The following is a 27,933-nucleotide window of genomic DNA, read 5'->3' on the forward strand; positions in this document are numbered from 1 at the left end:
ATTGAAACGCGACTTTGGCGCGAAAGTCGCGTACCGCATGGCCGACCCCGCACAGGGGTCGGATCGGGTTTCATGAAACCCGACTTTGCCAAAAGTCGGCGACTTTTGAAAATAAACGACCCGTTTCGCTCAACCCTAGTGATAAGTATCAATTTTGTTCACTGACTTTTGGTGACCTCCATATTGATGGGCTTATGTATGCAGGCTCCTGACTACCTGACTATGAGACATGCAGGGCATTAGGAATGGTATTGTAGCATAGGAACTGTATGTATAGTTGGCAAGTCTACTTTCTTTTTGGAGACTGGTTCAGAAGAGAAGGTGCTTTGAGCTGTTTGTGTCTGTTGATGCATTGTGCTGTAGTTATATTACTATATGGTGTTATATCTTATGGCTCTTATGGTTTGTTGAGCTGTACAAACCCAATGCCATATCTATTTCTAATTGAAATATGTTATCTCTAGTTGACATATTTTGATATACACACATATTCCTTTTATTAATTTTTCATTGCCTTTTTTCACTGTCTGTGCTATTCAAATTACTGTATTGTTAGGGTGTTTATTAGGGCATTCAGGGACACCGACGCTAATATTAGGGTGCCAACCTCCACGACAAGGTAGGGCAAATGACTCAATACTAGGTAATCGATAGGGTCCCATATACCCTACCTTAATTTACATAGACTACCATCTCACAAGCTTTGGATGCTGCACCTTAATTACACCGCTGTAAGTTCATTTTAGACTGCGTCTTTATTGTGTGAGTCCTTCATGCTTTTAATATTTTAATAAAAGTTTTCTTTTAACGGTCTTTTTGTTTGCTGCTTCGTAAGGCCTCTTACACACTTACGTCGTTCTCAAATGCGTCGTTTTGTGAAAAAAATAGATCCAGCAAATGTTTCTGCTGGATCCGTTTTTTTTCTCATAGACTTGTATTAGCGACGGATTGTGACGGATGGCCTCAAGTTTCATCCGTCGTGCACTGGATCCATCGTAAAATCGCTGTCCGTCGGGTGGAGACAATGCACAGAGGAACGTTTTTTGTGCACGTCGGAAAATCGCTCAGCGTAGCTGACTGTAAAAAGGAGGAATCCAGCGCAGGAGTCTCGCGAGACCGCTACGTCATCGGGTCCTTTTGCAAGGCATTACTGGGAACAGGAGCATCGCGAGCGTCACGAGCATCGGGAAGGCTGCGGGTGACGCCAGAAGGTAATAATAACACGATTTTTTTTAAAATTATTTTTAACATGGGTTGTGTTGTGTATGCGTTTTCACAGCGGAAAACTGCTGCACATAGCCTCGCCGGGTCCGTCAAAAAAACGGAACCAGTGCACCCATTTTTTTACAAACTGCACAGGATCCGTCTTTTCAACATTTTGACGAATCCTGTGCAGATTGTAAAAACGGAAGTGTGAAAGAGGCCTAAGTTATTAAGGTTCTGTCTTCTTTTTATAATTTGGTACCCTATTTTTTTTTTATAACATAACACTGCTTTATTCTTCTCCACAACTTTATCCCTGACCTCTCGGGTGTGTTCCTTTGTTTTCATGATGATGTTTGATCCCTAATATTCTCAAACAAACCTCTGAGGCCTTCACAGAACAGTTGTAGTTATACTAAGAATAAATGAAACAGATGGACTCAATTTACTAATTATATGACTTCTGAGGGCAATCGATTACTCAGGATTTTGTTTAGGGGAATCAGACAACAGGGGGATGAATACAAATGCATGTCACAATTTTCAGCGCTATATTTTCAAAATAATTAGAAAACCTTGTATTATATTCCTTACACTTCACAAATACTTGCTACTTTGTCTTGGTATAGCACACAAAATCCTAATAAAATACAGTTATGTTCGTGGGAGTAATGTAAAAAAAAAACATGGAAATATTAATGGGCTTATGAATACTTTTTCAAGGCACTGTATATCGGCAATTGGTCTTCTGAAGATGGATGAGTTATTGTGTAAAATCAAATCATTTATTAACCTGAAAAATCAATTCTGCAATGTTTATCAAAATCGAGACTAAATCATTCTACTCATTTCATCTATAAATTATCATGTGAAAGAAATATGAAAATCCATCAATCTAATAAATGGAATTGCCATCATTATAGAGACCAAACACATCATTATTACACATTGTGCATGTTCCCCAGAAGAAAAAACACCACCTACCTACACTAAATGATCTGGTCTGCAGTCTAAGCACTTCATATTAGTAAAAAAGTTATTTTATTGTCAACAGGAATATAATAGTTATGCTCTTGAACATACTGTATATTTATTTATTTTACTCACTTAAATAGCGCCATTAATTCAACAGCGCTTTGCAGACCTTATCAGCACTGTCCCCAGTGAGGCTCACAAACTAGAATGCCTATCAGTATGCCTTTGAAATGTGGGAGGAAACCGGAGAACCTGGAGGAAATCTACACAAACATGAGACCATACAAGCTCCTTGTACATAGAGTGAATTATTATAGTAGTCATGTTCTTGTACATAGGAGGCAATATTATAATGCTTGTAATATTGTAGATAAGAGCAGTATTATAGTAGTAATATTCTTGTACTTAGAGTCAATTATTTTAATAGTAATGTTCTTTTACATAGGAGGCAGTATCAGGACTGCCACCAGGAATTTCAAGGCCCCAAACCAACATTTTTGGGCCCCCTTGAGACTCCGTCCATGCTCCACCCCAGCACCGCTTCCACCCCTCAAACTTTGCACAGTTCCATCATGGCTGGACAGATATTACCACCACATAGTGACTGAATAATACCACATACAAGAGACAAATAGTAATACCAAACACAAAGGACAAATACCACCACACCATGACCAGATCACATAATACCACCACATAGTAACCAAATAATACCACATACAAGAAACAACTACCACCACACCATAACCAGATCACACATTACCACATAGTGACCGAATAATACCACATAAAAGGAACAAATACACACACATCATGACCAGACCACATTTTACCACTACATAGTGACCAGTATTATATTAATATTCTTGTACATAGGGTCAGTATTATAGTAGTTATGTTCTTGAAAATAGGGGACAGTATTATAGTAGTTATATTCTTGTACATAGGAGCAGTATTATAGTAGTTATATTCTTGTACATAGGGAGCAGTATTATAGTAGTTATATTTTTGTACATAGGGGCGGAATTATAGTAGTTATATTCTTGTACATAGTGTGAGTATTATAGCAGTCATATTCTTGTACATAACGTCAGTATTATAGCAGTTATATTCTTGTACATGGGGCAATATCAAAGTAGTTATATTCTTGTACATGGGACAGTATTATAGTAGTTATGTTTTTGTACATAGGGGCAGTATTATAGTTGTTATATGACTCTTGCATCTTTCATCCAGCCACTGATGTTTCTAGATCATGAGTCATGGGGAAAGCAAAAGAATTGTCAACAGATCTATGGGAAAAGGTAGTTGAACTGTATAAAATAGGAAAGGGATACAAAATAATATCCAAGGAATTGATAATGCCAGTCAGCAGCATTCAAACTCTGATTAGCACATGGAAAATCAGGGGCTCTGTAAAAACAAAACCATTGTCAGGTAGACCAACAAAAATGTTGTCCACAACTGCCAGGAAAATTGTTTGGGATGCAAAGAAAACCCCAAAAATAACAACAGCTCATATACAGGACTCTCTGAAAACGAGTGGCCTGACTGTTTCAAGATGCACAATAAGGAGGCACTTGAAGGAAAATGGGCTGCATGATCGAGTCACCAGAAGAAAGCCATTACTGCGCAAGTGCCAAAAATTATCCCACCTACAATATGCAAAACAGCACAAAGGCAAGCCTCAAAACTTCTGAAGCAAGGTAATTTTGAGTGATGAGACCAAAATTGAACTTTTTGGCCATAAATGTGGAGTGAAGTCAACAAGGCCCACGATGAAAGGAACAACATTCCTACTATAAAGTACAGAGGTGGTTCGCTGATGTTTTGGGGGTGTGTGAGCTACAAAGTCACAGCAAACTTGGTCAAAGATATAGGAAAGATCACTGCAGCATGTTATAAACAAATACTAGAGGCAAATTTGCGCTCATCAACCTGGAAGCTGCGCATGAGACGTACCTGGACGTTCCAACATGACAATGATCCAAAACACAATGCTAAGTCAACCTGTCACTGGCTACAGCAGAACAAAGTGAAGGTTCTGGAGTGGCCATCTCAGTCTCCTGATCTCAATATCATTGAGCAACTCTGGAGAATTCTCAAGCGCGCAGTTCATGCTAGACAGCCCAGGAATTTACAGGAACTGCGGGGCTTTTTGCTAAGAAGAGTGGGCAGATTTACCATCTGAGAAAATAAAGAACCTCATCCACAACTACCACAAAGACTTCAAGCTGTCATTGATGTTAGAGGGGGCAATACAAGGTATTAAGAAATGGAGTATGTGCACTTTTGCTCAGGGTTATTTGATTGTTTTGGGTTGTCATTATGATTTAAAAAGAGAAAACAAATTAGTTTGACAATAAATGGCTTCATCCAACCACTAACCATGAGTGGAGAAAAAGTTTTGGTGTTATCATTCATATTCTCTGAAAAAAGGCGAAGAAAACAATAATTCTGCCTGGATATGTAAACTTTTGAGCACAACTCTATAGTAGTTTTATTCTTTTACATAAGAGTAGTATTATAGTATTTATATTCTTGTACATAGAGGACATTACTATAGTAGTTATATTTTTGTACATAGGGGGCAGTATTACAGCTGTTATTTTCTTGAGGACTGTTTTCAGTTACAAATCTGTGAGGCAAAGTCAGCAAAGCTTGTTGAATCTGAATGAACACTCTGGCAAAACAGTTCTACACCTGTGTGCCAAACTAGTGAAAAATTACTTGTGGAAAAAACTAATATGTTGGGCTGTTAGAATGGAAGAAAATCCAATCTACTGTTAAAAAGGGAGACTTAATAGAGGAAGAGCCATCTTTGGTTACTGTGGTCTTTACAGGAAAACGACATGCTGACTGGTTCCAGGAGATGATGGAAGTTCAAGATTCCATCTATGATCGTACCCAGTGGCCAATTACACGTCGCACGCATCCTTAAAGTCTAGCACTGAGAGGAATTTGGTGTCTTCTGGTGAAAGAATTTTAGTAGACGGCAACAAGCTGTTCTGCTGGGCAGGTCACTTTTGCATTGATTTCCTGGGGCTTCTCATAATCCTCAAATGGACGTCTGCAAAAATGATTCGACTTTGAACAAGGGGTTGTATTTTTTTGGCATTTTTTTTTGGATCCCATGTTATTGCACTTTGGCATCAAAATCAAACGAAATGTATTCTGCATTTTCTGTAATGGAAAGTTCTGGAAAAATGCCCAGTAGAACAGCCTTGTGTTTTTGTGACTGATCATGTGTGTACCTCGGCCTATACTCTCACAAAATGCCATGTTGGACAGCCATTCACATTAGCACTAGCTGCACTACCCTCTATAGAGAACCACAACTGACAGGAAGGATAACGATGGAGCTCGTTCATTTCTTAACAACAAAGGCTGTTTTGCTGTAAGGACAGTTCTGATGAATGAGGCTGGAGAAGCGTCATCTTTTACAATCCATGCAAAGGAAACAGGCTGTTTTTTGTGTCCCACCCTGTATAAAGTAACAAATAGCAGCAAAGAAAAAGAGTAAAAGAGTAAAATGCTGAAACAGTAATAAAATCACTTCTACAGTGATTCATTAATATTCCATAGACCAGCAGCGAGGAATAAAGGGACACACGCGCTACAAGTAAATTTATTAGTGCCATAAATAATAATGTCTACTTCATGCCTCATTTCAGAGATAATACAAATGATTAATTTATGCCCGCACCAATATAATAAATAATACATGATATAAACCTCCCGAGATAAAGTGAATTCAATGTAATTGATCATCAAAGTATCTAAAAAAACGCAATCACTGAAAATACTATCCTCAGGCATAGTTTCCTGTTAATAATGAACCCCCCAAACTGTACCATCAACTTCCTTTACCCCATTCAATAGATTGAAAAAGGGAATGGTATTCTAGCGAGACAGATGTAGTAAAATCCAAAGGAAAACTTTACTGATCAAAAAATTAAAATATAATGGTGGAACCAACAGGGGCACACTCACCAATGCGTTTCTTCTTAGGAAGCCTCAACCATAATTATGGCCTCAACTATTGTTAGGGCACCAAATAATTAGACAGAGTAAGGTGCGTTCGCAGCCCGGGGTCCACTGTGCAGAGATGGAACCTTCTGCTAAGTAATAACGAACTATATGGTGGTACAATATGGATTCACACACAGGTTAACAGCCAGTATGAAGAAAGCGAACCCTGTTACATCACAGGGCCGCGGTACCACACAAAGAGCGCAAGCAAGGAGTCACAGAACTCTACCCCTAGACTCGGGATTAGAGTACAACTAGACCTCTTGCGCTCGACACCGCAACTGGGGTGTCATCGTAACTGAAATAATAATTTAAATGCACGGGAGTGCGTGCGGTGCAGCTCTGGTGGACGCCACTAACCACCCAGGCTTGGGCAAGGAAAGCTCTGTGAAAGCGCATGGCGCCGCACTGGCAGTCACAGCAATTTGACACTGTTTTGTGTGTCACATGCTGATAGCAAGTTGGGCGCTAGATAGCAATCATCCACCTTACGCGAGCAGTCATACACAAGGGAGGGGATAATTAATGAGCAACTTTCACACGTCAACACACACACGTTTACAAGTGTACACTAGCGCATGGCCGAGTGGCCATGCAAACCTTTTATAGCGGCAGTGCTACAAGTCCCTCCAGGTGGTCCAATAGGAGCTGCAACAGGATCTGAGCATGTGACCCCCGACCTCCAATGGGAGTACATCCCGTGGGCATGTTCAGTAAGGGAAAAGCAGGACTTAGTCCCAGAAAGATCTGCTCGCTGCTGAACAATGCTGGCTACAAGGATAGAGCCTGGAAGGGCAGTAGTAACCAGTCGTTCAGTATCAGCCTGAGCTAAACACTGAGCAGACTCAATTGCGGCTGGAGAAGAATGGGAGACCGCAGCGGAGATGGTTCGAGACTCCCCCTGTGCAGAGGCGGAAACTCGACACCTAACAACTATGATTTTAATTTTCATTCGCCTGTTTCCAGGCTTTCCATGTGAGACTCCTTGGATCCTGATAACGTGGTGAGCTGACTCCCTTGATATTTTCTTCATTTAATAGATTGCACACATTTTTGGACTCCTAGTTAGAGATAAGCGGCTCTGACTAGATTTGAATTAGCCAAATTGCATGTATTTTCCAGGGCCTATTGGTTTAAAGTGTCCAGCATTTGGCAGATATGGAAAATCAACAGACTCTCTATATAAATAAAGGGCAACATCTGATGGTTTTTGAGTGCGTCATGCTTGCTTGCAGAAAACTGATGGTGGTTCTGATGATGTATTCATGTACTGAAGGTGGTTCTGGTTACATATCCATGTAGTGATGGTTGTACTGGTGCTATATATATGAAGTAATGATTATTTTGTTGATGTATTCATCATCATCATCACTAGAACAATCATTAGTGTTTGAATACAACACAAAAATCATCAGTGCATAATTAGAGCATGAGAGCCATCAATAGGACATGAATATGGCACCTGAAACATCATCAGCAAATAAATATGTCACCAAAACCATCATCAGTACATGAACACGTCACCAGAGCCACCATTAGTACATGAATGCATCACTAGAACCACCATCAGTACATGAATCAATTACCAGACCCACCATCAGTGCAAGACTATGTCACCAGAACCACCATAAGTACCTGAATACATGATCAGAATCAAAATTACTTGAATACAACAACCAAGCTTAGTACAGCAATCAATTGTAATGTCAAGTCAGCCAAATAAACAATTGTATTGCATGAACCTACATCCCTACAACCCCTTGTATGTTCTTAACAATGGTAAGCAGATATTGGGAGTTGTTATTAACAGCCATAATCAGACTGCGGAACATACAGAAACCATAATACTGATGAGACACAGTCGGTATCAAAAATAAACATTTACATCCAGGTATCTTATAGGTGTCATCTTTTGTGTACTCGATTCTTTCTTTTTATCACCATAGCACTGTTCTGGTACCCGAACAATTTGTAACTGTTAGGCTGAACCACTGTACCCGAACATCTAGGTGCAACTGTAACCACTTGGTAATAGCCTCTCATTTTATGCCCCCCTTACAGACCCTCATTTTATGTCCCCCCACACTGCTTCTCATTTTATACAAATAAACACCGTGTACACTGCTATATATGTGGTGCAGAGACTAGGTTCCCAAACCATCAGCAATAAAGTATAGAAAGTCTCGCACTCAACTTCAGTCTCATTGATTAGTGAATTTTATTGGTGCAAGGTAGCACTGGAAACGTTTCAGCTCATATAGAGCTTTCATCAGTCACGTGCTGTGCCTTAAGAGTATGAATCGGACATGTCATAAGTTGGTATACGGATCATGCTTGGTACCTTATATGTATAATGTCCGTGGTAGGAGGTAGTAGCCTCAGCGATGGCCAAAAAGGAGCAGGGGCTGCTGTAAGGAGCCGCCTGGGTGTGGGTAGTGTCCCCTGAGACGCGGAGTCCACCAAGCATGATCCGTATAATCAATGAGAATGAAGTTGAGTGCGAGACTTTCTATACTTTATTGCTTCTCATTTTATGACCCTGTAACACCCCAGGTTCCTGGTTGTTACAGTGGCATTGCTTTCCTCACGGGGAGAGTGATGTCATTCTTGGAAGCGAGGAAGAATCCCTTTATCAGGTATTCACAAACATGCCAGGTCAGAAGGGGGAGCTGTGATCCAGTTTGTGGGTGGCTCCCCTATATATATTCTGGCTGGAGGGAAAGTAGTCAGTCAGTCTGTAAGAGAAACAGAGGAAAGGGGCAGCTCTGCAGCTCCTGTGAGGAAAGTGTGGGGCCGTGTAGCCATGTGAGGTGTTGCAGCTTCTGGAAAGGAGAGAGAAAAAAACAAGCTGTAGAGAGCGTGAAGGAGGAAAAGGAGCAAAGGAAAGTTGAGAGCTGGAGAGACGCTGCGACTGAGCTTCCTCCACGCTGAGCGCAGATACCGGTAGCCGGAAATCCAAGGTTGTGGGGGGTAACTTTATGCCCCACAGCAGAAACCGGCAGACAACAGATTGCAAATTACCTTCCAAGATAAACACCCAACGACACAGCAGCATATAGAGCCTGGGTCGTGATAGAGATCCTGTAAAAATGCTCGAGTTACCTGTTATGCGGGTAGTGTCCTACCTAAAGGGGGACAGAGAAAATGTGAGGACCTTGTGTGAGGCCTAGGGCAGCAAGGGACTACAACACAGTGCTAGAAGGAAGGCTTCCAACCCCACCTTGTCAGGGGGATTCCCAATTTGCTTCCAAGCTGGCAGGACCATACCAACACCTGTGATCCGGTACCCTGGACTGTGGCTGCCTGAATTCTACAGTAAAGAGGTAAACAGTCTGCAGCTTGTGTCGTCTATTTCTAACATCCATCTACCATCTGTCCCTACTACACCGGGAGCTGGGGACCCAGCTTCACCTGTGGGAAGCCATACCATCTCAGCTGCCTTAATATTACCCCAGCGGACACCTTTAATATAGTAACATTGTAACATAGTTATTAAGGTTGAAGGAGGACTTTAAGTCCATCTAGTTCAACCCACAGCCTAACCTAAAATGCCCTAACATGTTGATCCAGAGGATGGCAAAAAAAGAACTACATGTGGCAAAGAGTAATCTCCACATTGGGGAAAAAAATTCCTTCCCGACTCCACATACGGCAATCAGACTAGTTACCTGGATCAACGCCCTATTAAGGAATCTAATATATATAACATGTAACATTATACTTTTCAAGAAAGGCATCCAGTCACCTCTTAAATTTCAGTAATGAATCACTCATTACAACATCATAAGGCAAAGAGTTCCATAGTCTCACTGCTCTTACAGTAAAGAACCCGCGTCTGTAGTTATGCTTAACCCCTTTACCCCCAAGGGTGGTTTCCACGTTAATGACCAGGCCAATTTTTACAATTCTGACCTCTGTCCCTTTATGAGGTTATAACTCTGGAACGCTTCAATGGATCCCAGTGATTCTGACAATGTTTTCTCGTGACAAATTGTATTTCATGATAGTGGTAAAACTTCTTTGATATTACCTGCATTTATTTGTGAAAAAAATGGAAATTTGGCGAAAATTTTTAAAATTTCGCAATTTTCCAACTTTGAATTTTTATGCAATTAAATCACAGAGATATGTCACACAAAATACTTAATAAGTAACATTTTCCACATGTCTACTTTACATCAGCACAATTTTGGAACCAAATTTTTTTTTTGTTGGACTTATAAGGGTTAATAGTTGACCAGCAATTTCCCATTTTTACAACACCATTTTTTTTAGGGACCACATCTAATTTGAAGTTATCTTTTCACCCCCAATTTTTTATTTTCCCAAGGGTAAGAGAAGAAGTTGGACCCCAAAAGTTGTTGTACAATTTGTCCTGAGTATGCTGATACCCCATATGTAGGGATAAACCATTGTTTAGGTGCATGGGAGAGCTCGGAAGGGAAGGAGCATCGTTTGACTTTTCAATGCAAAATTGACAGGAATTGAGATGGGACGCCATGTTGCGTTTGGAGAGCTACTGATGTGCCTAAACATTTAAACCTCCCACAAATGACACCATTTTGGAAAGTAGACCCCCTAAGGAACTTATCTAGATGTGTGGTAATCACTTTGACCCACCAAGGGCTTCACAGAAGTTTATAATGCAGAGCCGTAAAAATAAAACATAAATTTTTTCTCACAAAAATTATTTTTTAGCCCCCAGTTTCGTATTTTCCCAAGGGTAACAGGAGAAATTGGACCCCAAAAGTTGTTTTCCAATTTGTCCTGAGTACGCTGATACCCCATATGTGGGGGCGAACCACCATTTGGGCGCATGGGATGGCTCGGAAGGGAAGGAGCGCCATTTGGAATGCAGACTTAGATGGAATGGTCTGCAGGCGTCACATTGCGTTTGCAGAGCCCCTAATGTACCTAAACAGTAGAAACCCCCCACAAGTGACCCCATATTGGAAACTAGACCCCCCAAGGAACTTATCTAGATGTGTTGTGAGGACTTTGAGCCCCCAAGTTTTTCACTACAGTTTATAACGCAGAGCCGTGAAAGTAAAAAAAAAAAATTCCCCCCCCAATTTTTTTTAACCCGCAGTTTTGTATTTTCCCGAGGGTAACAGGAGACATTGGACCCCAAAAGTTGTTGTCCAATTTGTCCTGAGTACGCTGATACCCCATATGTGGGGGGACCACTGTTTGGGCCCATGGGAGGGCTCGGAAGGGAAGGAGCGCCATTTGTAATGCAGACTTAGATGGAATGGTCTGCAGGCGTCACATTGTGTTTGCAGAGCCCCTAATGTACCTAAACAGTACAAACCCCCCATAAGTGACCCCATATTGGAAACTAGACCCCCCAAGGAACTTATCTAGATGTGTTGTGAGAACTTTGAGCCCCCAAGTGTTTCACTGCAGTTTATAATGCAGAGCCGTGAAAATAAAAAATCTTTTTTTTAGCCCCCAGTTTTGTATTTTCCCAAGGGTAACAGGAGAAATTGGACCCCAAAAGTTGTTGTCCAATTTGTCCTGAGTACGCTGATATCCCATATGTTGGGGTAAACCCCTGTTTGGGCACACGGGAGAGCTCGGAAGGGAAGGAGCACTGTTTTACTTTTTCAACGCAGAATTGGCTGGCATTGAGATCGGACGCCATGTTGCGTTTGGAGAGCCCCTGATGTGCCTAAACAGTGGAAACCCCCCAATTATAACTGAAACCCTAATCCAAACACACCCCTAACCCTAATCCCAACGGTAACCCTAACCACACTTCTAACTCAGACACACCCCTAACCCTAATCCCAACCCTATCCCCAACCGTAAATGTAATCCAAACAATAACTTTAGCCCCAACCCTAACTTTAGCCCCAACCTTAACTGTAGCCTTAACCCTAGCCCCAACCCTAACCCTAACCCTAGCCCTAACCCTAGCCCTAACCCTAGCCCTAACCCTAACCCTAGCCCTAACCCTAACCCTAGCCCTAGCTCTAACCCAACCCTAGCCCCAACCCTAACCCTAATCCTAGCCCTAACCCTAGCCCTAACCCTAGCCCTAACCCTAACCCTAGCCCTAACCCTAATGGGAAAATGGAAATAAATATATTTTTTTAATTTTTCCCTAACTAAGGGGGCGATGAAGGGGGGTTTGATTTGCTTTTATAGCGGGTTTTTTAGTGGATTTTTATGATTGGCAGCCGTCACACACTGAAAGACACTTTTTATTGCAAAAAATATTTTTTGCATTACCACATTTTGAGAGCTATAATTTTTCCATATTTGAGTCCACAGAGTCATGTGAGGTCTTGTTTTTTGCGGGACGAGTTGACGTTTTTATTGGTAACATCTTCGGGCACGTTGTTTTTTGCCTGTTTTTTTTTTTTCTTACGGTGTTTACTGAAGGGGTTAACTAGTGTGACAGTTTTATAGGTTGGGTCGTTACTGACATGGCAATACTAAATATGTGTACTTTTATTGTTTTTTTTTTAATTTAGATAAAGAAATGTATTTATGGGAATAATATATATATTTTTTTTTCATTATATAGGAATTTTTTAAAAATTTTTTTTACACATGTGGAAATTTTTTTAAAAACCTTTTTACTTTGTCCCGGGGGGACATCACAGCACTCTGTCAGATCAGCGATCTGACTTAGGCTACGTTCACATTAGCGTTATGCATGTTTGCGTCGGGTTTGCGTCGGACGACGCAGCGGCGACGCATGAGTCTTGCGCCCCTATATTTAACATGGGGGACGCATGCGTCTTTTTGTGATGCGTTGTGCGACGCATGCGGTTTTTTTGCCGCAAGCGTCGGGCCAAGAAAACGCAACAAGTTGCATTTTTCTTGCGTCCAAATTTCGGCAAAAAACGACGCATGCGTCTCAAAACGCAGCGTTTTTGTGTGCGTTTTGTTGCATTTTTGTTTGCGTTGTGCGTTGCGTCGCCAACACAGCGGCGCACAACGCAAATGTGAATGTAGCCTTACAGCACTGCAGGCTTACCAAGAGCCTGCTCTGAGCAGGCACTTGGTAAGCCACCTCCCTCCCGGCAGGACTCGGATGCCGCGGCCATTTTGGATCTGGCCTGCTGCAGGGATGAGAGGTAAGAGACCCTCGCAGCAACGCGATCACATCGCGTTGCTGTGGGGGTCTCAGGGAAGCCCGCAGGGAGCCCCCTCCCTGCACGATGCTTCCCTGTACCGCCGGCACACCGCGATCATGTTTGATCGCGGTGTGCCGGGGTTAATGTGCCGGGGGCGGTTTGTGACCACTCCTGGCACATAGTGCCGGATGTCAGCTGCGATAGGCAGCTGATACCTGTCCGCGATCGACCGCGCTCCCCCCGTGAGCGCGGCCGATCGCGCTGGACGTACTATTCTGTCCTTGGGAATTAAGGCCCACCCCACATGTACGGAATAGTACATCCAATGGCAGAAAGGGGTTAAACATTCTTTCCTCCAGACATAGAGGATGCCCCCTTGTCCCTGTCTCAGGTATATGACTAAAAAGATCATCAGAAAGGTCTTTGTACTGTCCCCTCATATATTTATACATTAAAATAAGATCACCCCTTAGCCTTCGTTTGTTCAAACTAAATAGCCCCAAGTGTAATAAACTATCTTGGTATTGCAGACCCCCCAGTCCTCTAATAACCTTGTCTCTGCACCTGCTCTAGTTCAGCTATGTCTTTCTTATACCCCGTAGACCAGAACTGTACACAGAATTCTAAGTGTGGTCGAACTAGTGACTTGTATAGAGGTAAAATTATGTTCTCCTCATGAGCATCTATGACTCTTTTAATGCATCCCATTATTTTATTTGCCTTTGTAGCAGCTGCCTGACACTGGCCACTAAATGTGAGTTTGTCATCCACCCATACTCCCAGGTCTTTTTCATTGACGGTTTTGCCCAGAGTTTTAGAATTAAGCACATAGTTATACATCTTATTACTTCTACCCAAGTGCATGACCTTACATTTATGCCCATTAAAGCTCATTTGCCATTTGGCAGCCCAAGCTTCTGGTTTACATAAATCATCCTGCAATATAAAATTGTCCTCCTCTGTATTGATTACCCTGCAGAGTTTAGTGTCATCTGCAAATATTGAAATTCTGCTTTGTATGCCTCCTACAAGGTCATTAATAAATATGTTAAAAAGAAGAGGGCCCAATACTGACCCCTGTGCTACCCCACTGCTAACCGCGACCCAGTCCGAGTGTGCTCCATTAATAACCACCCTTTGTTTCCTATCCCTGAGCCAGCTCTTAACCCACTTACACATATTTTCCCCTATCCACATTATTCTCATTTTATGTATCAACCTTTTGTGTGGCACCGTATCAAAAGCTTTTGAAAAGTCCATATACACTACATCCACTGCGTTCCCTTGGTCCAGTCCGGAACTTACCTCTTCATAGAAATTGATCAGATTAGTCTGACAGGAAAGGTCACTAGTAAACCCATGTTGATATTGGGTCATGAGGTTATTCCTCTTCAGATACTCCAGCATAGCATCTCTTAGAATGCCCTCCAGGATTTTACCCACAGTAGAGGTTAAGCTTACTGACTGAATACCACAGGTGGCGTCACGAACAAACTTTACTCAACAAACCTCTTTAAAGACCAGCCCTTTTACTTGGGTGCCCAGGGCCACGGACGGGGTCGCCGCCACTGTGACACATCCCTTTAAGTACCGGACCCGGTACAGAGGACCCCACGGCCTGGTGGGCGTTAAAACCTCCTGCATAGCCCCTCATTATATGCACCCTGCACAGTCCTTATTTTATGCCTTCCTGCATAGTCCCTCCTCATTTTATGCACCCTCTAAACAGCCCCTCACTTTATGCCTACCTGTACAGCTCCTCTTTTTATGCACAATGCACAGCCCCTCATTTTATACTTCCTTTCATAGACCCCTCATAATATGACTTCTCCTGCAAAGCCTCTCATTTTATACCCACCCTGCACAGCCCCGCATTTTATGTCCCACTTGCACATCCCCTCTTTATATGCCCATCACTATGCCCCTCATTTTATGCCCCCTTCTGCACAACCCCCATTATATTCCCCCTACACAGCCCCTCATTTTATAACCATGCACAGCCCCTCACACTATGCCCCTGAATAGCCCCTCATTTCATACCCCATGCACAGCTCCTCATTTTATGCCCCCCCAAACAGCCCCTTATTAGATGTCCCCTTGCACAACCTCTAATTTTATGCACAGCCTGTCATTTTATGCCCCCCTGCACAGAGCCTCATTTTATGCCCTGTACATAGGCCCTCATATTATGCCTCCATGCATAGCCCCCTTATTATATGCCCCCCTGCTTAGCTCCTCATTGTATACCCACACCCACACAGCCTCTCATTTTATGTCCCACCCACACAGCCTCTCATTTTATGCTCCAACCCTGCACAGCCTCTCATTATATGCACCCTTGCAAAGCCCCTCATTTTATGCTCTCCCCTGCACAGCCCATTTTATGCTGACCTGGACAGCCCCTCATTTTATGCACCATGCACAACACCAAAGTTTTATGCCCCCCTGCATAGCCCCCTCATTATATGCCCCCTCACGCACAGCTTCCTCATTTTATGCACCCTCTTGCACAGCCCCTCATTATATGACCCCCCCCCCCCCCAGCACAGCCCCTCAGACGCAAATACAGGGGAAGTGACGCCCGGGGCGTAGGCAGAGAAAGAGGGGTGAGCCATGTCAGTGACTGATACTGCTCCCTTGTGTGCCTGCACCCAGGCTATCACTGCTCTGAATGTGGGAAGTGCATCCTCCTTGGGTAGGCAAGAGGTAGAGCCCTAGACAGGTGCCTACCTTTCCTACCCCTTCTCCCAGTGTTGCAGTGTCAATGGTTCGCCATGACAGCCATGTGTCTCCTGAATATCTCCATGTTTGTCATGATGATTCTCCTGTGAAAGGCAGCATTTAGCTGGCGTTTATAGGAGACTGTGATTTTCACTATATATAGCAGTGCTGTAGCACTGCTTTGTATTGTACAAGCGATTAGACGATCGCCGTTTCAACTATTAAATACAGTAATAACTAAAAAAAGTTTTAAAAAAATACAAAACTTCAAACCAATCCCTTTTGTCCTATAAAAAATAAGAAAATTACAAAAAATTAAAAATGCACCTATTTGGTATCACTTCATTTGTAAAAGTTCGATCTATCAAAATCTAAAATATATTAAACGGCATAATGAAAAAAATCGAAAGATTGCAAGAAAATACAATAAAAGGCGATCATACCATCATCTACTGCAAAACGGTATCAGTAAAAACAAAAGCTTACGGTCCAAAAAATGAACCCTCACTCAACTTCATATTCTGAAAACTAAAAGCGTTACACAAGCAAAAGATTTGTTTTGACAAATTTCAGATTTTTTTTTCACCACTTAAATAAATTTTTTTAAAAACTATACATGGTTGGTATCTGCATAATCGTGAGGAATTGCACTTTTTTGCAATATCACATTTTTTTTTTCCTGCTTTACAGTGCTTCACATAATAAAATGAATCATTTCATTCAAAGGTACTTTCTGTCCTGCAAAAAAATAAGCCATCAGACTTCTATGTAAAAACCTATGGCTCTTGGAAGAAGGTGGGGGGAATCGAAAATGAAAAAAATGGAAAAAAAAAAAAGTAATATGCACCTCACCCTCACGTCTCCAGTCCTCAGCACCTCTTCTTACCACTGAAATGCCAGGGTTGTTGGTGCTAAGCCAGGACTTCACAACGTTGCAACCTTATGACGTGCATGGTCAGGGAAGTCCCAGATTAGAATGAGCGTAGTAAGGTCACTGCACACATTCCCAGGAAATCCTAGGACTGGTTGCAGCCCGAAGTGCCGACCCAGCATGAGGAGGCTATGGGTTTCACCATGGTAATAAGATGCACTGAGGATTAAGAGGGGAGAGCGAGCAGTGGAAGTGGTTGGAGAAGTGAGCAATAAGGTATGTTTTCTCTTAACCTTTTGCTGGCCCTCTATGGTTCAGAAAGTGGCTGCCATTTTGCTGAATTCTTGCGGAGTGAATTACAAAAAATCAAGATTCGGGAAAAATATGATTTTTTTGCAAAATTTTATGAGAATCACTAGTGGAGAGGGGAATTATGGTTTGATGTTATGCTGCTTTTTTCTAGGGAGCACAAAGGGGGCATTATTTAAAGGTAGCAGGAATATGGTTTCAAAGACTCACCTGGTAAGGTAGATTCTCTAAACCATAAATGAGCAGCACAGATCAGAGGCAAGGATGTTGTGGAGCAGGTCTTGGATCCTCAAGGACCAAGACAGTGGGGTATGCAAAACTGTAGACAGAAAAGCGGAACATGAAGCTGCGCTAGCGGTATAGCATAACGCGATGGCAAGTATGCTATAGCGTTAACACAGCCCATCAATGCTATGCATTGAACAGGCTGCTTTAACGCAATGTGAACCTGGCCTTAGAGAGGTATTCACACACGTAGTGACTCATCAGTCTTTGAGACCACCTGGATGATGGTTGATGGGCAGATATAATTTGGCCAAATTCTATGCTGAGGGTCTCTTTTTTTCCCTTAATATTGAAAAGCTGTATTGCTGTTCATATTACATATATTTCACATTGACATGCTTTAGCATGAGAGAGTGCAACCTTTTTTTGTGTATTGTGTGTAACTTTTTGTCTTTTAACTTTACAAATAACCACATTTTGTCTAAAACAACTTTGCTTGTGCACAGTATGGGTTCGGCACCCGATAGACCCAACACTGCTTTCAATAGCTCCCCTTAATCTATCCACAATCACGTCAATGCGTGCATCTCCTTGCCTCGTCAAACTTCCATTGGCTCACAGGGCTCCAACATGCTTTAGCTCTATGCAACAGACTTCACACGTCAACATATCAGATTTTCACCTAGAGGTGAAGATACCCTTTAAAGTAATTGATTTAGGATGGAAATACAGTTTACTTGTCTTTAGCATGTTTCTGACTACATTGAATTCCATTTCCTTTCCTATAATTGACTCCCGTGATGTCTCCTTTATCTCCATCATTGTCTGGACGTCCTTGAGATCTTCTGATTTCTCTATTGCTTGGTGTATCGGTTTCTTCCTCCGTCTCAGCCTTGTGCCATGATTTGCAGACACTGGAGTCGGAGTGTTTGTTAAACAGATCTGATAACAGTACAGGATATTATAATTAGCATTCAGGCAGCAAATAACACAAGGTCGTGTAGACGACGCCTCTCATTATCTTCTCTTCTTCTCTGCCAAGTCCGCTGTGCCTTGTAGAGTTAGCAGCATCTTGTCACATTAAGAAGGGTACTGTCATGTTCGCACTGTGTCCTAAGGTGGACGTAGCTGAGTACATAGTCTCCTTTGTTATATTATGTGCTATGTCATAGGAATTGATCAGACGTAAGAGCGGAGGATAAAGTGCCAGAGGAAGTGCAAATGTTATTCATGCAGCTCTATCATGGGTGATTGATTAGTAGTGCCACACAATGCCATGTTAAACACTGTCATATAGTGCTTAAGTAATGCCAAATAACAGTTCCTATATTAAGTAACCTGATAACACTGGTTACCTGTCTGGAGGTTACAGGCCAACTTGAGTGTTCCTGTCATCAAGAGTGGTTGATGTGCTTTGTGTGATTAAGACCCACTATGTCTATAGGGCAAAGCAATTAGATAACTTGAATCCAAAATCTTCATCGGGACCCCCAACTTTCATGTGTCTTTAATTGTGTGGGTCTTCTCATGTAGGCCAAAAGGATCTTTTGGGCCCCATTATGTTTCGGGGCTAGGTGCTACTTTGCAACCCATACACTATAAATATTTATGTCCCTGAGAAAAGGACAGACAAAGAGTGGGTCGGATAGGTGGAAATTAACCCCTTCAAGACCCAGCCTATTTTGACCTTAAAGACCTTGCCGTTTTTTGCAATTCTGACCAGTGTCCCTTTATGAGGTAATAACTCAGGAACGCTTCAACGGATCCTAGCGGTTCTGAGATTGTTTTTTCGTGACATATTGGGCTTCATGTTAGTGGTAAATTTAGGTCAATAAATTCTGCATTTATTTGTGATAAACACGGAAATTTGGCGAAAATTTTGAAAATTTCGCAATTTTCACATTTTGAATTTTTATTCTGTTAAACCAGAGAGATATGTGACACAAAATAGTTAATAAATAACATTTCCCACATGTTTACTTTACATCAGCACAATTTTGGAAACAAAATTTTTTTTTGTTAGGAAGTTATAAGGGTTAAAATTCGACCAGCGATTTGTCATTTTTACAACGAAATTTACAAAACCATTTTTTTTAGGGACCACCTCACATTTGAAGTCAGTTTGAGGGGTCTATATGGCTGAAAATACCCAAAAGTGACACCATTCTAAAAACTGCACCCCTCAAGGTACTCAAAACCACATTCAAGAAGTTTATTAACCCTTCAGGTGCTTCACAGCAGCAGAAGCAACATGGAAGGAAAAAATGAACATTTAACTTTTTAGTCACAAAAATTATCTTTTAGCAACAATTTTTTTATTTTCCCAATGGTAAAAGGAGAAACTGAACCACGAAAGTTGTTGTCCAATTTGTCCTGAGTACGCTGATACCTCATATGTGGGGGTAAACCACTGTTTTGGCGCACGGCAGGGCTTGGAAGGGAAGGAGCGCCATTTGACTTTTTGAATCAAAAATTGGCTCCACTCTTTAGCGGACACCATGTCACGTTTGGAGAGCCCCCGTGTGCCTAAAAATTGGAGCTCCCCCACAAGTGACCCCATTTTGGAAACTAGACGCCCCAAGGAACTTATCTAGATGCATAGTGAGCACTTTGAACCCCCAGGTGCTTCACAAATTGATCCGTAAAAATGAAAAAGTACTTTTTTTTCACAAAAAAATTCTTTTAGCCTCAATTTTTTCATTTTCACATGGGCAACAGGATAAAATGGATCCTAAAATGTGTTGGGCAATTTCTCCTGAGTACACCAATACCTCACATGTGGAGGTAAACCACTGTTTGGGCACATGGTAAGGCTCGGAAGGGAAGGAGCGCCATTTGACTTTTTGAATGAAAAATTATTTCCATCGTTAGCGGACACCATGTCGCGTTTGGATAGCTCCTGTGTGCCTAAACATTGGCGCTCCCCCACAAGTGACCCCATTTTGGAAACTAGACCCCCCAAGGAACTAATTTAGATGCCTAGTGAGCACTTTAAACCCTCAGGTGCTTCACAAATTGATCTGTAAAAATGAAAAAGTACTTTTTTTTCACAAAAAAATTCTTTTCGCCTCAATTTTTTCATTTTCACATGGGCAGTAGGATAAAATGGATCATAAAATTTGTTGGGCAATTTCTCCCGAGTACGCCGATACCTCATATGTGGGGGTAAACCACTGTTTGGGCACTCGGCAGGGCTCGGAAGAGAAGGCGCGCCATTTGACTTTTTGAATGGAAAATTAGCTCCAATTGTTAGCGGACACCATGTCGCGTTTGGAGAGCCCCTGTGTGCCTAAACATTGGAGCTCCCGCACAAGTGACCCCATTTTGGAAACTAGACCCCCCAAGGAACTTATCTAGATGCATATTGAGCACTTTAAACCCCCAGGTGCTTCACAGAAGTTTATAACGCAGAGCCATGAAAATAAAAAATAATTTTTCTTTCCTCAAAAATGATTTTTTAGCCTGGAATTTCCTATTTTGCCAAGGATAATAGGAGAAATTGGACCCCAAATATTGTTGTCCAGTTTGTCCTGAGTACGCTGATACCCCATATGTGGGGGTAAACCACTGTTTGGGCGCACGGCAGGGCTCGGAAGGGATGGCACGCCATTTGGCTTTTTAAATGGAAAATTAGCTCCAATCATTAGCGGACACCATGTCACGTTTGGAGAGCCCCTGTGTGCCTAAACATTGGAGATCCCCCAGAAATGACACCATTTTAGAAACTAGACCCCCAAAGGAACTAATCTAGATGTGTGGTGAGGACTTTGAACCCCCAAGTGCTTCACAGAAGTTTATAACGCAGAGCCATGAAAAAAAAAAAAAAAATTATTTTCTCAAAAATGATCTTTTAGCCTGCAATTTTTTATTTTCCCAAGGGTAACAGGAGAAATTTGACCCCAAAAGTTGTTGTCCAGTTTCTCCTGAGTACGCTGATACCCCATATGTGGGGGTAAATCACTGTTTGGGCACATGCCGGGGCTCGGAAGTGAAGTAGTGACGTTTTGAAATGCAGACTTTGATGGAATGCTCTGTGGGCGTCACGTTGCGTTTGCAGAGCCCCTGATGTGGCTTAACAGTAGAAACCCCCCACAAGTGACCCCATTTTGGAAACTAGACCCCCAAAGGAACTTATCTAGATGTGTGGTGAGCACTTTGAACCCCCAAGTGCTTCATAGAAGTTTATAATGCAGAGCCGTGAAAATAATAAATACGTTTTCTTTCCTCAAAAATAATTATTTAGCCCAGAGTTTTTTATTTTTCCCAAGGGTAACAGGAGAAATTTGACCCCAATATTTGTTGTCCAGTTTCTCCTGAGTACGGTGATACCCCATATGTGGGGGTAAACTACTGTTTGGGCACATGCCGGGGCTTGGAATTGAAGTAGTGACGTTTTGAAATGCAGACTTTGATGGAATGCTCTGCGGGCGTCACGTTGCGTTTGCAGAGCCCCTGATGTGCCTAAACAGTAGAAACCCCCCACAAGTGACCCCATTTTGGAAACTAGACCCTGAAAGGAACTTATCTAGATGTGTGGTGAGCACTTTGAACCCCCAAGTGCTTCATAGAAGTTTATAATGCAGAGCCGTGAAAATAATAAATACGTTTTCTTTCCTCAAAAATAATTATTTAGCCCAGAATTTTTTATTTTCCCAAGGGTTACAGGAGAAATTGGACCCCAAAAGTTGTTGTCCAGTTTCTCCTGAGTACGCTGATACCCCATATGTGGGGGTAAACCACTGTTTGGGCACACGTCGGGGCTCAGAAGGGAAGTAGTGACTTTTGAAATGCAGACTTTGATGGAATGGTCTGCGGGTGTCACGTTGCGTTTGCAGAGCCCCTGGTGTGCCTAAACAGTAGAAACCCCCCACAAGTGACCCCATTTTAGAAACTAGACCCCCCAAGGAACTTATCTAGATATGTGGTGAGCACTTTGAACCCCCAAGTGCTTCACAGACGTTTACAACACAGATCCGTGAAAATAAAAAATCATTTTTCTTTCCTCAAAAATTATGTTTTAGCAAGCATTTTTTTAGATTCACAAGGGTAACAGGAGAAATTGGACCCCAGTAATTGTTGCGCAGTTTGTCCTGAGTATGCTGGTACCCCATATGTGGGGGTAAACCACTGTTTGGGCACACGTCAGGGCTCGGAAGTGAGGGAGCACCATTTGACTTTTTGAATACGAGATTGGCTGGAATCAATGGTGGCGCCATGTTGCGTTTGGAGACCCCTGATGTGCCTAAACAGTGGTAACCCCTCAATTCTAACTCCAACACTAACCCCAACACACCCCTAACCCTAATCCCAACTGTAGCCATAATCCTAATCACAACCCTAACCCCAACACACCCCTAACCACAACACTAATTCCAACCCTAACCCTAAGGCTATGTGCCCACGTTGCGGATTCGTGTGAGATATTTCCGCACCATTTTTGAAAAATCTGCGGGTAAAAGGCACTGTGTTTTACCTGCGGATTTTCCGCGGATTTCCAGTGTTTTTTGTGCGGATTTCACCTGCGGATTCCTATTGAGGAACAGGTGTAAAACGCTGCGGAATCCGCACAAAGAATTCACATGCTGCGGAAAATACAACGCAGCGTTCCCGCGCGGTATTTTCCGCATCACGGGCACAGCGGATTTGGTTTTTCATATGTTTACATGGTACTGTAAACCTGATGGAACACTGCTGCGAATCCGCAGCCAAATCCGCACCGTGTGCACATAGCCTAATTCTAAAGGTATGTGCACACGCTGCGGAAAACGCTGCGGATCCGCAGCAGTTTCCCATGAGTGTACAGTTCAATGTAAACCTATGGGAAACAAAAATCGCTGTACACATGCTGCGGAAAAACTGCACGGAAACGCAGCGGTTTACATTCCGCAGCATGTCACTTCTTTGTGCGGATTCCGCAGCGGTTTTACAACTGCTCCAATAGAAAATCGCAATTGTAAAACCGCAGTGAAATGCGCAGAAAAAAACGCGGTAAATCCGCCATAAATCCGCAGCGGTTTAGCACTGCGGATTTATCAAATCCGCAGCGGAAAAATCCGCAGAGGACCAGAATACGTGTGCACATTCCTAACCCTAACCCTACCCCTAACCCTACCCCTAACCCTAACCCTAACCCTACCCCTAACCCTACCCCTACCCCTAACCCTACCCCTACCCCTAACCCTAACCCTACCCCTAACCCTACCCCTAACCCTAACCCTACCCCTAACCCTAACCCTATTCTAACATTAGTGGAAAAAAAAAAATTTCTTTATTTTTTTATTGTCCCTACCTATGGGGGTGACAAAGGGGGGGGGGTCATTTATTATTTTTTTTATTTTGATCACTGAGATAGATTATATCTCAGTGATCAAAATGCACTTTGGAACGAATCTGCCGGCCGGCAGATTCGGCGGGCGCACTGCACATGCGCCCGCCATTTTGGAAGATGGCGGCGCCCGGGAGAAGACGGACGGGACCACGGCTGGATCGGTAAGTATGATAGGGTGGGGGGGGACCACGGGGGGGGGGGATCGGAGCACGGGGGGGGGGATCGGAGCACGGGGGGGGGAATCGGAGCGCGGGAGGGGTGGAACGGAGCGCGGGGGGCGTGGAACGGAGCACGGGGGGGCTGGAATGGAGCACGGGGGGGTGGAACGGAGCACGGGGGGGGGGGTGGATCGGAGTGCAGGGGGGGTGATTGGAGCACGGGGGGGTGATTGGAGCACGGGGGGAGCGGACACGAGCACGGGGGGGAGCGGAGCACAGGGCGGAGGGGAGCCGGAGCAGTGTACCGGCCAGATCGGGGGGGTGGGGGGGCGATCGGAGGGGTGGGGTGGGGGCACACTAGTATTTCCAGCCATGGCCGATGATATTTCAGCATCGGCCATGGCTGGATTGTAATATTTCACCCGTTATAATGGGTGAAATATTACAAATCGCTCTGATTGGCAGTTTCACTTTCAACAGCCAATCAGAGCGATCGTAGCCACGAGGGGGTGAAGCCACCCCCCCTGGGCTAAACTACCACTCCCCCTGTCCCTGCAGATCGGGTGAAATGGGAGTTAACCCTTTCACCCGATCTGCAGGGACGCGATCTTTCCATGACGCCGCATAGGCGTCATGGGTCGGATTGGCACCGACTTTCATGACGCCTACGTGGCGTCAAAGGTCGGGAAGGGGTTAAGTTGATAGAGAATCTACAGGAGTCGGTGGACCCAACTAGAGTTGCATGGGGAGAGGAACATGGAGATATTAAAAGGGCTACTGTCCATCCAACCAATGTTGCAGGCAAATACTCAGAACACCTGCTTGAATATCTAGAGAGCTTGTCTAACTTGTTCTATAGATATAGCAAATGTCATCAACTGCTAGACGGGTCCAACGCAGGCGTCAATAGGAAAAATTGAGCTGAGGCCAGCGCCATCTGGTGAGCTCATCAGACAGACCCGAGCATCTTAGTTAGTTATGAGACATGGCAGTATCACGCAACCATGCATAGTGGGCCCACAATTCTGTGTGTGTCATCAACGTTTTGACATATAGGCTTTCCACAAGATGCATATTCTCATGCAGTCTGAAGAAGTCAGTGTGTTGAAAAGTTGAAAACTTATATGTGAGCAACCATAAAGTGAGAAGAGAACATATTGGTGGTGCCTTGGACTTTTTAAAACTGTTGATTACTTGGGTGGACTAAGGTGGAGACAACCTGCTGTCTTTGGGTCTGGTGTACCCAACACCCAAAAATGCAAGGAGTCACAAGTAAGTCCTGGCTCCTTTTACTCTTTTGAAAGTAAATTGGTCAATAGACAAGACAGGACCTTCACAATTTGATGTCTACATATCCTACTTAAGATGTGTTAATAGGAATGAGTATATGGGGAGCAGATATGAAATGGGAGTCTACTGGGAACTTCCGTTTGGATTCTAAATCCTCCGTCATGTGAAACTTTTGGCCCCCATCTCCAACACATAAAGATCTTCATGATGACATCTTGTCAAGTTCCATATGATGATAATCTCTTTTATAATCTTTTAGTATTTCCGACTCATACACAAAACATATTTCACATAATTTATGGGACTTCCAACCTTCCTCTGGGATTTTTTGCACCTTCCTCCCCCTACCCCACAATTCACCCCTGGGAAATATTTTTCCAAATCCCCTTTATCTGGGAAACATCCCTCATTCCTCCCAAGTGTCTGTAAACTAAGCTGCCAGTTTTTCGTGACACGGCTACAAAGGAGTGAACACAACCCCCAGCAATTCGTATTAAACAGGAAGACGCAGCTCAGTCGTAATCCCTTAATATCCTCCCTACAAATTTGACATTTCTGTCTGTTTAATGCTTGTGCCAAGAATAGTTTCCCATATAAGAGCTGTAAAAATGTATCAGATCAAGGAGGGGGATACATATTCTGCTTCACATAATTTGCAAAAATGTGAGATATGCTTTGGAAAGGGGGAACTCTTAGTGATCTAGAAAGAAACATGGGAGTGAATCACTCCGTAACTAATCAATGTTGTCATTAATTTCCCTAAAAGTTCAAATACTGATAAATCTGTTACTTTTGGTATTTGATGTGCCAAGAGAGCCAATAAGGTATCATTGCCCTCTAAGCCCTCAGTTGTCCTTACGCCTCCCCTGCTCCCAGGTCCTCTGCGCAGGTCCTTGGTTCTTTTACTGCTGAAGCCAGAGATGGCAAGTAGTACGATACACGTGCTGCCTATGTTGTGTGCAGGCTGTCGAGATGGGCTTAGCAAACAGGATGACAAACTCACTTCATTATACCAAGCTTTGTTACTTGGATTGCTGCCTATGCAGAGTATAGCAGCCTGTGACAACGCATCCCAACTGCTGCGCTTTACATGAACATCTCTCGGAGGGCACGCACTGCACTAATCCAAGAAGAAGCAGCACTTGCAGATCACAATCACTTAACAGTAGGGGCAGCATGGAGGAAGGTCGGAGGCGATTAGAATTTTCTTGATTGAGGCCGTCTAGAAAGGAAATAGAAGGGCTGATCGGAGGACCCACATTGGCAGGACAGGTATGGAGAGCGTTGAGGAAGGTTTTAACTTCCTCCAAGCCAATTGAATTGACTTCAGCTTCTAGGGTCCTTACTAGAGATGAGCAAACCTTTCAAAGTTCGGTTTGGTTTGATTCACCAAACGTTTAGACGTTCACCAAACAGTTCAATGAACGTGCCTGAACCCTATTAAATTCAATGGGAGGCCAAACCAAACGAATACACAACACCTTAACGAGTGACAAAAAGATTCCCAAACAGCTAAAATTATGGGCAGACATCATGAAAAGTGGCATCAATTGATAAACAATACAAATTTGCAAATGGCAGAGCAGTAGTCAGCCATGGGCGATGCATGATGTATCAGGGTCTGGGCCAGCATTTACAGCTTTGAATAGAAGTTTCAATGAGGATCTGGTGGTTAAGGGAGCGATATAAGCATTCTTAGTTATGAGCCCTGATTCTTCATGCAATACCTCAAATGTTTTCATTTTTTTTCCAGCCACACTCAGATAGCACAAACATCAGTTTCATACTGTACTATTGGTAGAAAACTGTAAGAAAAGTAACACAGGTAGTTGACTGAAAGTAAGTGCATACCTGTCTATCTAGGAGACCTACTTAGGCTAGTTTCACATTTGCGTTTAAAAATGCAGCGTTTAAAATGCATCCGCAGGTGGTGAAAAAAACGCATGTAAACGCATACAAACGCTGCGTTTTTTAGACGCGTGCGGTTAAAAAAACACCACGTTTGTATGCGTTTACATGCGTTTTTTCCTGCGTTTGCGTTTTTGGTGCGCATGATGAGAAATTTCACAAGAGAAAAATCAAGATAACCAGACACCGCCAAAGAGGGCGTATATGTTGGGATCTCTATATATAGACCCTAGGGCTACTGAAATTTTAACAGTTTGCTACTGTATCCTGTGTCATGATGGATCTTCGCATGGAGAGCTTTTATTTCAACCTGGATTTCAGCTTCAAGCTGTTTCTTGCCTGTGCTTTTGCTTGGGAGCAAGACAGAAATCGTGAAAGATGGAGAAGGAGACAACGTAGGCGTTTTTGGAGGCACCCCATTATCGAAGTACGTGAGAGCCGTGGAGCCTATCACATGCTCTATGCCGAGCTTAATGCCAACCCGGAGAAATTCCATGAATATACAAGAATGTTGCAAGACTCGTTCCGGGATTTGCTTGCTCGTGTCCAAGGAACCATACGGAGACAGGACACCCAGCTCCGTAGAGCGATTCCACCGGAGGAACGTCTGCTGGTTACATTAAGGTACGTTACAAATCTAAACCCAATGACAGTCCAAATTTTTTGTTTTCACACATGTATGTTTTGGCTATTTACCTATCTTTCTTTAGCGTAAACACACCATAAATAGAATAGATTGTAATGTGTTTTGTTTCTGTTTTTCTTACAGATTTCTAGCAACCGGAGAGAGTTTATCATCCCTCCACTTCCAATACCGGCTTGGAA

Source organism: Ranitomeya imitator, chromosome 2 (assembly GCF_032444005.1).
Source record: "Ranitomeya imitator isolate aRanImi1 chromosome 2, aRanImi1.pri, whole genome shotgun sequence".
Lineage (NCBI taxonomy): Eukaryota > Metazoa > Chordata > Amphibia > Anura > Dendrobatidae > Ranitomeya > Ranitomeya imitator.